The sequence below is a fragment of the Camelus ferus genome, chromosome 7 (genome assembly GCF_009834535.1).
Source record: "Camelus ferus isolate YT-003-E chromosome 7, BCGSAC_Cfer_1.0, whole genome shotgun sequence".
Lineage (NCBI taxonomy): Eukaryota > Metazoa > Chordata > Mammalia > Artiodactyla > Camelidae > Camelus > Camelus ferus.
In genome coordinates this window covers 63,299,279-63,309,491 of record NC_045702.1, presented here as the reverse complement: position 1 = coordinate 63,309,491, position 10,213 = coordinate 63,299,279, and the positions used below count along the sequence as shown (strand labels likewise).

General features: G+C 39.7%; 1 pseudogene; it reads right to left on the bottom strand.

Annotated features, from left to right (window-relative positions):
* Positions 1-4,644: 4,644 nt before the first annotated feature.
* The window catches only part of LOC106728792, a 334,339-nt pseudogene continuing 328,770 nt past the window's right edge, over positions 4,645-10,213 (bottom strand).

Here is a 10,213-nt window from a genome sequence, read left to right as displayed (position 1 = left end):
CTTGCCCTCCAGTCCTCCTGCCTCGCGGGGCTCCAGGACAGGCTCACACAGAGCCACTTCAGCATTCACCAGGCCTGTGCCTTCCCTTCACTTATCTGGCAAAATCTAAGGGTCTCTGCCCCTAGAAAAGGCTGAATCAGCCTCTTCAATAAAAATTCCTTTCCTGGTATCTTTCCAGAAGACATTAACTACTTTGCTGCCAAGAAGGACCTAGGCCCCATTTTGATAAAATAATGGAAAAGCGTATGTGTGTGTGTGTGTATGTTACTTTGTTCTTTTAAATCTTCCAAAGGGCACCTGATTAGAGGCGAAGTAGGAATCCTGGTTTGCTGTTTATCTGTCTCATTTCCTGCAGTCCCCATCTTTGCATTTTTCAATTACAATAGTAACACTGTTATTAAAGTGTGCCATTGACAGATTGTTTACCGGAATCCTGCCCTGTAGGGAACTCCTTACCCCCAGTTTGTGCCCCAACGTGTGCTCCCACTGCTCCCAGAGATGGAACAGGAGCCTCCCCTTCCACTGAGAATGAGCCCCGGCTGACCCCAAGTCATCACTCATCAGAATGAGCAGACATTTTGTTGGTTTTCTAGTTTTTGATGTTATAACCCAGCCTGCAATGTACATCTTAATAAAAATATCTTTAGGCATTTGGGTAAGTATTTGTAAAAGATAAATTCACGGCAATGGCATTTTTACGGCAACAATTTCATGGAATGTTTCATAGAAATTTCACAGAATTGCCCTCCAGGAAAGCTGGGTCGATACTAGGCTCACAGCAACAGACCAGATGAAAGGGGCTCTTTTTCCACACCCTCACCAAGGTGTTGGGTATTATTATTCTTTTTAATCTTTGGCAACTTCTGAGGTAAATACATATCTTATTGTTTTCAGATATGATCTTTATTTTATATCTTTTCAAATTTTTTTTTGGTTTGTTTTTTTGGGGGGGGGTAATTAGGCTTATTTACTTATTTATTTTTAACGGAGGTACTGGGGATTGAACCCAGGACCTTATGCATGCTAGGCATGAACTCTACCACTGAGCTATACCCTGCCCCCCGATGTGACTGTTAAATATCAGTGGATTGAGACCCTTTCCTTCTGTTTAATGGTTATGTGTGTTTCTTTATCTAGGACACACTTGTACACACACCTTGCCTATTTTCTGTAGGCGGTCTTCATGTTTTCCCTGGTGATTTGTAATAGCTCATAATATATGAAGTGTATCAATCCACTGTCTGTTATATAGCTTGCCATTTTTTTCTAATTCATCTCAGTTTAAAAAATTCTTACTTACAATGTCTTCTGCCAGGCATAAATTTTAATTTTCACGTAGCCAAATATATAAAAAATATTTCCCTTTTTGTTCATTAAAAAACTTCAATAATATTATGAATGTACTCCTAACAGTTATTCTAAAATACTTTAATAGCCACCTCTTAAGAATTCCATTTTGTTGGCTAGAAGATTGTGTGCTAACACTTTCAGGCTACTAGATACAATTAGTAATAATTTTGAGAGGAAATTACTATATATCTCTTTGAAAACTGTTCTACTTCAATGTATGTGGTGAGTTTTTACTCTGGAAAAATTTGTTTGTAGCCCATCCTTCAGTTAAGCACTGATTAGTAAGAGTTGAGATGGAGGGCTAAGGGGTTGGTTCTAGGCCATGTCTGCCACCATCTTGGTGAATGACAGTGGGTGAATCATGTCGGCCCTGGGCTTCATGTTCTCCCTCTTAAAAAGAGAGAGGTGGATGAAATAACCTCTGAAAACCTTTCTAGCACCGAATTATCAAGGGTCTATGAATTCTTTGCTCATATTTTTATTTATTTAAATATGTACTAAGTGATAAATTATTTTCTAATATACAGCAAATAGGATTCCATGGTTTTTAATGATTTTGGGGGGGTGCCCTTCCTATACTCACCCCCCTAAAAAAACTTTATTAAGTGCCTACTAGGTTCCAGGCACTGCACATATATTGTTTTATTTAGTTTCCACAACAAATTTTTGACATGGAAAATGTAACCCCATTTTACAGATATGGAAACTATAGCTACTGAGGCTAAGTGATGAAACAATTGGGCAGCCTTATGCAAAGATGAAATAAAATACACCTTGACCTTTACTTCCTATCACATACAAAATTTAACTCAACATGGCTCACCATCCTAAATGTAAGAGATAAAACTATAAAAATTCTAGAAGAAAACATAGGAGAAAAATCTTAATGACCCTGAATTTGATAAAGACTTCAAAATATGACACTAAAAGCACAAAACCCAAAAGAAAAGGTCAATAAATGAGACTGTATCAAAATTTAAAACTTTTGCTCTTCAAACCACACTGTTAGGAAATGAAAAGTCAAGCCACAGCCTAGGCGAAAATACTTGCAAGATATATATCCAACAAAGGAATTATGTCCAGGCTATGCAAGAACTCTTATGACTAATTAGCAAGATAAACAACGCAATGATAATTGGTAAAATTTAAACAGACACTTCACCAAAGAAGAACTATGGATGCCAAATAAAAACATGATGAGAAGTTCAACATCATTAGCCATCAGGGAAATGCAAATCAAAACCACAATGAGGTATCACTTTATACCCATTAGAGTGATAAAAACTTAAAAAAGCTGACTGTGCTAAACTGGGGAGGGTATGAAGGAGCCAGAAATCTCATATCCTGCTGGTGGAAATGTGGAAGGGTACAACTGGTTTAGGAAACTGGAAATTTTTCTTGAAAATTTAAACATACACTTACCTATGATTCAAGAGAAAAAAAAGCATGTTTATACAAAGATTTGAACATAAATGTTTGTAGCAACCGTAGGCATAAAAATTAAAAACTAGAGAAATCTCAAACGAGCATCAACAGGTAAATGGACAAACTCCACTTTAGCCATATAACAAAATAAAATAAATAAATAGAAATATTTGGAATAAATAGGAATAACTAGAATAAAAAGGAATAAATAATAATAAAAGGAATAAATTACTGATAAACATTACAATGTGAATGAATCTCAAAATAATTATGCTGAGTGAAAGAAGCCAGACAAAAGAGAGTAAATATTGTATGATTCTACTTATATAAAATCTTAGAATCTATCGTGACAGAAAGCAAATTAGTGGTTGTCTGGGGAGGGAGGAATTACAAAGGGGCATGAGGAAACTTGGGGGTGACAGGTATGTTCATAATACTGACTATGGTGATGGTTTCATGGACGTTCACATATAACAAGACTTATTAAATCGTACACTTAAATTTATGCAGCTTTTTTAGGTCTGTTTCACCCACAATAAACTTATAAAAATGGATGTATTCAGAGAGTATTCCTTTGATGCACATTGACAGATAAATGTAGTAACAATGAAGACAACTAACATCAACTTCTTTTAAATCAAAAACTTTGCCAAGTTTCCAGCTTTGTTTTTTTTCAAGTTTTTAATGGACAGCTTAGTTACTTGTGTATAAAGAAAACACTTCTTAGTTAATCATGGCATGTATATACCAGTGTTCCCGTATCATATATCCCTTGCATTAAAATTTTTGAGTAACCCCAGAATACCTTTTGCTGCTCTAACCCAAAGCTGTGAGAAATTAATCCCTTAGGCAGAGAGAGGAATGTTGGGTGTGTGGGATTTTTTGTTTTTAATCTAGAAAATAAAAAGCACTTAGGATTCTTTGCCTAAGATGTGATCTTAGAAAAATTTCACTCTGGTATTATTTGCAAAAAAAGGGGGGGGGGGGTCATTTTTTTAAAAAAAATAAAGCTTCTCACCTTTGATAATCAGATTTTTTAAACATAAACATAACCTCTTCCATCCTGTTCTTGAACTGATGATTTGTAAGTAAACATCTCATAATCTTAAAGTTCAAATGACAGCCGCCTCAAGGCAGTCATGCACGAGGACACATGTATTGTGTCTTCTGCTGGCACTGCCCTTTCTCCAAACATTTTCAAAATTTCTCTTTGGTAGAGTTATCTCTGAGCCAAAAGGAAAAGTCATCTCTTCACTATAGTTACAAATCATTCAAAATGTTATTATAAAGTTTGATAACCCACTCCATCTACCAGGCTTAGTTCCACACAATTTTCAGACTGTTTTCAAAAATTCTCCCAAATCAATAGTCCCAAGCAAACAAAAATTTGCAAGAATATTTAGAAAAAATTCTACTCTTACTTGAGGTTGCTTGACCTATATACCCTTATACAGGGACATGTCACTTTATTATTGGCAATAAAGAAATAAGGCATTTTATCTTTTACATTTAAAATTGTCATTAATATGTTAGTTTTTCATGGAGGAATCAAGACTTAAAATACAAATACAATAATACAGTGTCAATAAAAATAGAAACCAGCCACATACTGAGGTTATTTTAGTTAATTGCCATAATTTAAATATAAGAAAATCAATTTTTCTTGATCCAAATTAGTGAAATCTTAAAAAAGATTGTCTCTAGAGAATATCATTTAAGAGGACAATGTCATTTTCAGGCATGTTCTGAAATTCTAACTCATTTTGTAGCAGAACTACAGAATAATGTTTAAATTTGTTTCTCAAAAACCTGTCAGATCTCCATTTCTTTGGGAGATATTTTCACCATTTAGCTGTTAAGTTTCCCAGGTTAAGCTTTATTCAGTACTATTAAAATATTAGCAATATTAAGAATATTAGAGATTACATTCATTACTTTTTCATCTTACCAAAAAGACACAGGCAGTCTTGCTAGACTAACTGGAAATCTTTAAAGGTATGCAATCATGACATCCCTACAATGACTTTAAGGGAGCTAGCTACTCAAAGTACCAATGATGTCTTCAACAGTCATATCTTGCCCCTCCTTGAAAAGAAGAGATGGGCAAGTCCAAACCCCTGCTATAAAGCATATGAAATCCATTGGAGTTACAGTATACAAGGGTTCAGTATGTCCAGGGCCCTGTTTGGACAATTAGTCTGTGTGTGTACACAGACTCTGAGGTTTAGCAACAGAATCAAAGTCAAGGGATATCTCAGCTGAGGCTTTTTTAGCAGAAAGTTCTTTAAAGCAATGCCCAGGCCTTTAGCATAGCTGACTAAAAGCACTCCACTTACGGAGCAGATGGTTATGTAACAAGAATGTTTGTTTTTTGTGGTGAAGTCCTAACTCAAAGATTAATATCAAGGCTACAATGACCACAATTATTGCATAAACCAACATTTTATTTGATGTCTCCATGTCCTCTTCTGGAGCACAAATGAGTGTAACTGTAGATCTTAATAAGGATTATGAGAGGTCCTAATGGGGGCCCTCAGGTGACTGGTCCAAATGCATAAGCAGCGAAGTTGGCCACCCCACCAGCTCCCACTGAAAGCAGTCCAGCCACCACAACCATTCTTTAAGATCTGCATGACCATTTTGACCTGCTCTCATGGATCCTATTCTGGTAAGCTGCAGGAGACCTTGTTTTAGTTGGTTTTATTTCAAAATGCAATTTTTCCCAATAAAAATACTAGTGCTCATAGACAATCCCAGACCAACATAAAACTCATAGAATCCATGTTTCTGGATGTGGCATTTGCTCCTGAAGAAGCTCCTATAAATCACATGGACCACAGAAGAAGAGAAACTGTTGGTACTGGAGAAAGTGTGATTCAGTCTTCAGATCTTAGATTTTCACATCCCCATACAGGCTCAGGGGCTGCACAGCACCATCATTCCCTGTCCCTTCACCCCATCTTCATCTGTGTCCAGTGGGAAGTGGGCACAGCCAGGGCTGCAGCTGGCCTCCTCTCCATCAGGAAGTGCCAAGTTGTAACTCCCCAGGAAGATCTCTGGCCACCTTTGCTGCCACTGCTCAGATGAGATCGTGTCCTAGGGCACCTAGTGCTGGGCCATGTAATAATAGAGTCAGTGGATAAGTATTTGGTGGTTGAAATGAGCACACCACTGGCTGCCATGCTCAATTTAAAAGGAGAAGGGTTCCCATCAAGCATGTAGCCTCTCATACTGATTACTTAGAAGGTGACCTGAATTTGTATATTTGTGTGTGTAATTCAGTCAGTCCAGTGAGGTCTGATTTTAGTATGCTTAGGTCAGAAAATCCCAACCCAGCAGATGCAAAAAGGAGAATCTTCACAGAATGCGATCTTCTTCACAACTACGCTTTCTGAGTTGTTAAATTCCAGTTGTAAGCATAAGGAAAGGGAGCCACTGGTTATTGTGCTTGAGTATCTATGCTCTGATAAATGTCTCGGCAAGTTGTCAGCCTTCTCCTTTTCCATCTCCCCTCCCTACAGGACTTCCTCAGGTAATACTTGGTGCTACTGCATGAAAGAACGTTGTCTCTGAGAAGAAAATTTAAAAACCTTCATGAGATGCTCTTCTACCCAGAAACACTTTCAAGCGGAATTTAAAGGAGATTGTGTGTTTCTGCTTATTTTTCTAGTGACTTCTCCCCACACCAACTCCCGTTTTTGTGGTCGGCACAAATCCTCTGTCTGCTTCATGGGGAAGCATACAGGGCTCCACCCTCAGACACAGCCTAAGGGACCACATCCCTGAGAGGTGGGATGACTCAGCATCCCCACTGTTGAGCCCTTGGCTTTTTCTTGTCATGGATGTGTCGTGGAAGAGCTTCGCACCGTGTACCTGCGTAGAAAATGGAGGTACCTGCTGACGCTGCTCTCTCGCAGCTCGTCGCTGCAAAGTGAAACTTGCTGTGTTACTAATTCCGAAAGGCAGCCAGTTTTCAACTATCTGCTGTCAAATGCACTGTTAATGTCACATTGGATGACATGATAATAGTGAAATAAATCTGTTAATGGCTTATCTCAACCACACCGCTGACAGTGGAGTGAAGGGAAGTGGGCTAGGTAACAATCCAGAGTGAAGCAAGAGGACTGGGTTCAGGAGCCACATCCAGGTAAAGGACTGTATCTGGTTTGCTGTCTGGCTGACCATGGGGTCCCTACCAAGGCATCTTGTGGAGTATGAACTGAGCTTACTTCACTTATTAGGATTGACTTTCTCCATTGATCTTTTTATTTTCTGTGTAAAACATAAGGAAATAACCTTCATTACTTGCCATCACTGAGAGGACCTGTGCCCATCATCAATTCTTTTTTCCAGTGTGATTCTCCAGGAGCTGGGGTAATGTTTTCCTCTTACTGTGTCTCTCCCACAGAACCTAGGAGAGAGACCTGAACATACTGGCTGTTCATTTAATGATGACCTAGGGTTTGTTGCTCTTTACCTGACAGAGCTAACCTGGGTCATCACTCTCAAGGAGTCAGTGAGAAGGAAACAGTGCTGAGCTTGTGGATGGAAATCCTAGGTTCAAAGCCAGGCTCTGACTTCACCAACCTCGTGAACTCTCTGGGCTTCACATCCTCATTTGTAACCTACAGGTACACCACCCCACTCAGAGAGTAACAATCAAGAGAGATGAAGGATACGAAAACACTTCATATATAGGAAAAGAGATATAAAAACATCAGGCTCTCTTACCACTCACTGGTCCAAAGGTTCCCAATCTGGCTGATCATCAGAGGTGCCTGGAAGCTTATTAAAAATTCAGAATTCTGGGCCCCTACACAGACCTACTAAATTAGAACTTCTGGAGGCAAGGCCTTGAAATCTGTACATTTGGAGCTTCCTGAGCAATTCTGATGCTCACTCAGGCTTGGGAACACAGCATCAGGGTTTGAACTTCTTGAAGACAAGAATTGTGTATCTTAGTATTGTAAAACCTTCCCACCTAGCACATGGTGTTTATATAACCAAATAGGGACCAAATATTCACTGAGGGCATATTGTGTGCCAGGCACCGTGCTGGCCACCAGGGAGACGCACAACCCAATTGTGGTCTGTACTGAACGTAAGCTCTCCTTGTTGGTGGTGTGGGTGTTATGAGGCAGGTACAATACTTTCAGTGCAGTGTGCTGACTACTATCAGAGAGTTCAAGCCACTGAACGGTTTTTAGCAGCCCTTTGATATAGCCTGATATCCTTGAACTTGCCAGTCTTGCCTTTATGTTTGATGCCTGAGAACATTCTAGTTCCAATGCTTTGTTATGGGCAATATTTCCTGCAGAAAATAGTGAGAAGCTTTAATAAAAACACTTTGTGGATTTTCACATCAAGTCAGATTTCACGTTTTCTCCTAGTTCCTTGGACTCAAGCAGAATGCTTTTTTTTTTTTTTTTAACACAAACAGCATGTTGGGGGCAAATGCTAGTGGAAATATGAAGTCTAAACACCACAGGCACAGAACAGGAGCTACCAAAGGACATATCACCAAAGAAGTGAATGAGAAAAGAGATCTTCTGGGAAGTCTCACTCCAAGATGAAACGAGCTTTCAAAACATAAAGAGGGTGCAGAAAGAAAAATTAAAATTCCAGTATCTGTCTTGGGATGTGAAGAATAGCACGTGTTCTTGATTCAACCCAAACATGGCCGGCTGACCCCAATGTCTGGCTGACCGTAATGTAGCTGGCCGACCCAAGTTTTGCCCATCCCTTGAACCAAACTTGAACCCTATATAAGCCCTGAAGTGATTTGAAAATATTTTCCTCTCTTTGCCTCCAGGTTCAGACTGAGAATGCTCTGAGGAGAGCCATGTGGAACCACAGGGGAGAGAGAGCTCATTCTTTCTTTATTTATATGGGCTTTTATGATGATTTCCCTTCAAATGTTGGCCAGGGACAGAATGATGAGCAGGAATGATGAGCACTGAGAGACTCATTTGTGCAGGGTGTTGTGAGCAAACACAATTTCCCATCAAGACATGGTAGGAGAGGAAATGCTGGATTCAAACTTAGAAGCCATCATTCTGGTGTCCTGCTCTAAGTAAGTTGCTCAAAACATGCTGCTGAAGGAAGGAGTGGATAATGAAGGAATGCCAGCTAGGTCTGATTAAGACATTTCACCAAACACGGACTAAACTACAGCAACAACAGAAGTCAAGAATCAAGAGGTTACCACTCTAGGGGTGTAAATGTATCCCAGATGCTGGGTGAGAAGTGGAAACTTAAGATGTAGGGCCTGCTAGGGGTTCACAATCTGAGAACAACTGAGCGGTATATCTGGAATTCTATAGGCAATTCATAGAAGGAGGGGTCTGGTATTGGATCCACATCAAGGAGGGGTCAGGACTCAGGCTGAGCCTTGAAGGGTGAAGAGGGTTTGGATGGATGGAAGAGAGGGGAAGAATACATTTTAAGTAACAGGTTGAGAAAAAGCACAGAAGTGATTTAATCATGATGATAATGTTTATGAGATAGCGAACTGACAAGAAATGACCAAAGGAGGTACAGGGGGGAAGTCAGGGAGCTGGTGGGCCTTCAAGTGAGCAAAGCAGCAAGGAATTGATATAGTAGGAGCTCAAGGAGGAACAAGGCACCACTAGAGTTGAAGAACAATGTCCTTGGGTGACTTGTCCAGCAGAGTGGACACCACCCACCCACCTCTTGAATGACTCTTACTCCTTAGTACAGCCACTGAGGTTGGATGGAAATCCATCGAACATTTCCGTTGCTCTCCCAGGTGAAGAGATCCTCAGACGTGTGGGGCAAGCCCCCTCGCACACTCCCTGCTCCGAAAATTAACCAACATGATGGAGACTAGATCACATGCTTTCAAAACAAAACAAGCACCTCTTCCCTCTAATATGATTTGCCAGATGACAGATGATCCGAATCCCTGTAATTACTGAAATACTGTAATTGACTGTCGGTGACAATAAGTAACTGGAGTTCAGGCTTATAGAATTTCCTTTCTAATTGTCGTTGTTAAAGTACTCATTATAGGGATAAATAACACACCACTTTATTTAAACCGTTTCCTCCATACATGTAAATTCTAGCGGAAGTAACCCAGCACTTGCAGGCCCCTAGGAGAGCTGTTTGGGGGCAGAGAGCCTAGTTGTGCACTGTTTAGAAAGCTGCTCAAACTGGTTGGCTGCTTCTTTTGAATAAGCAAGCCACAAGTTTCGAACACTGACGCACTTCCTAGTGCTTTGGATTTAAAAGGCTGTAGAAAGGATAATTGACCACGGCTTGTCAGCACGAGAGATTTACTGTCATTAGCGCAAACTCAGATGAATTACTTTAATATCATGGAATATTAAAAAATGGCCAGATAGTTTCCTTTCTCTGTAAGTTAAGAGTACTTAAACAGCTTTTCACATTTCACTTCTGCATTTGGGTGTAAAGG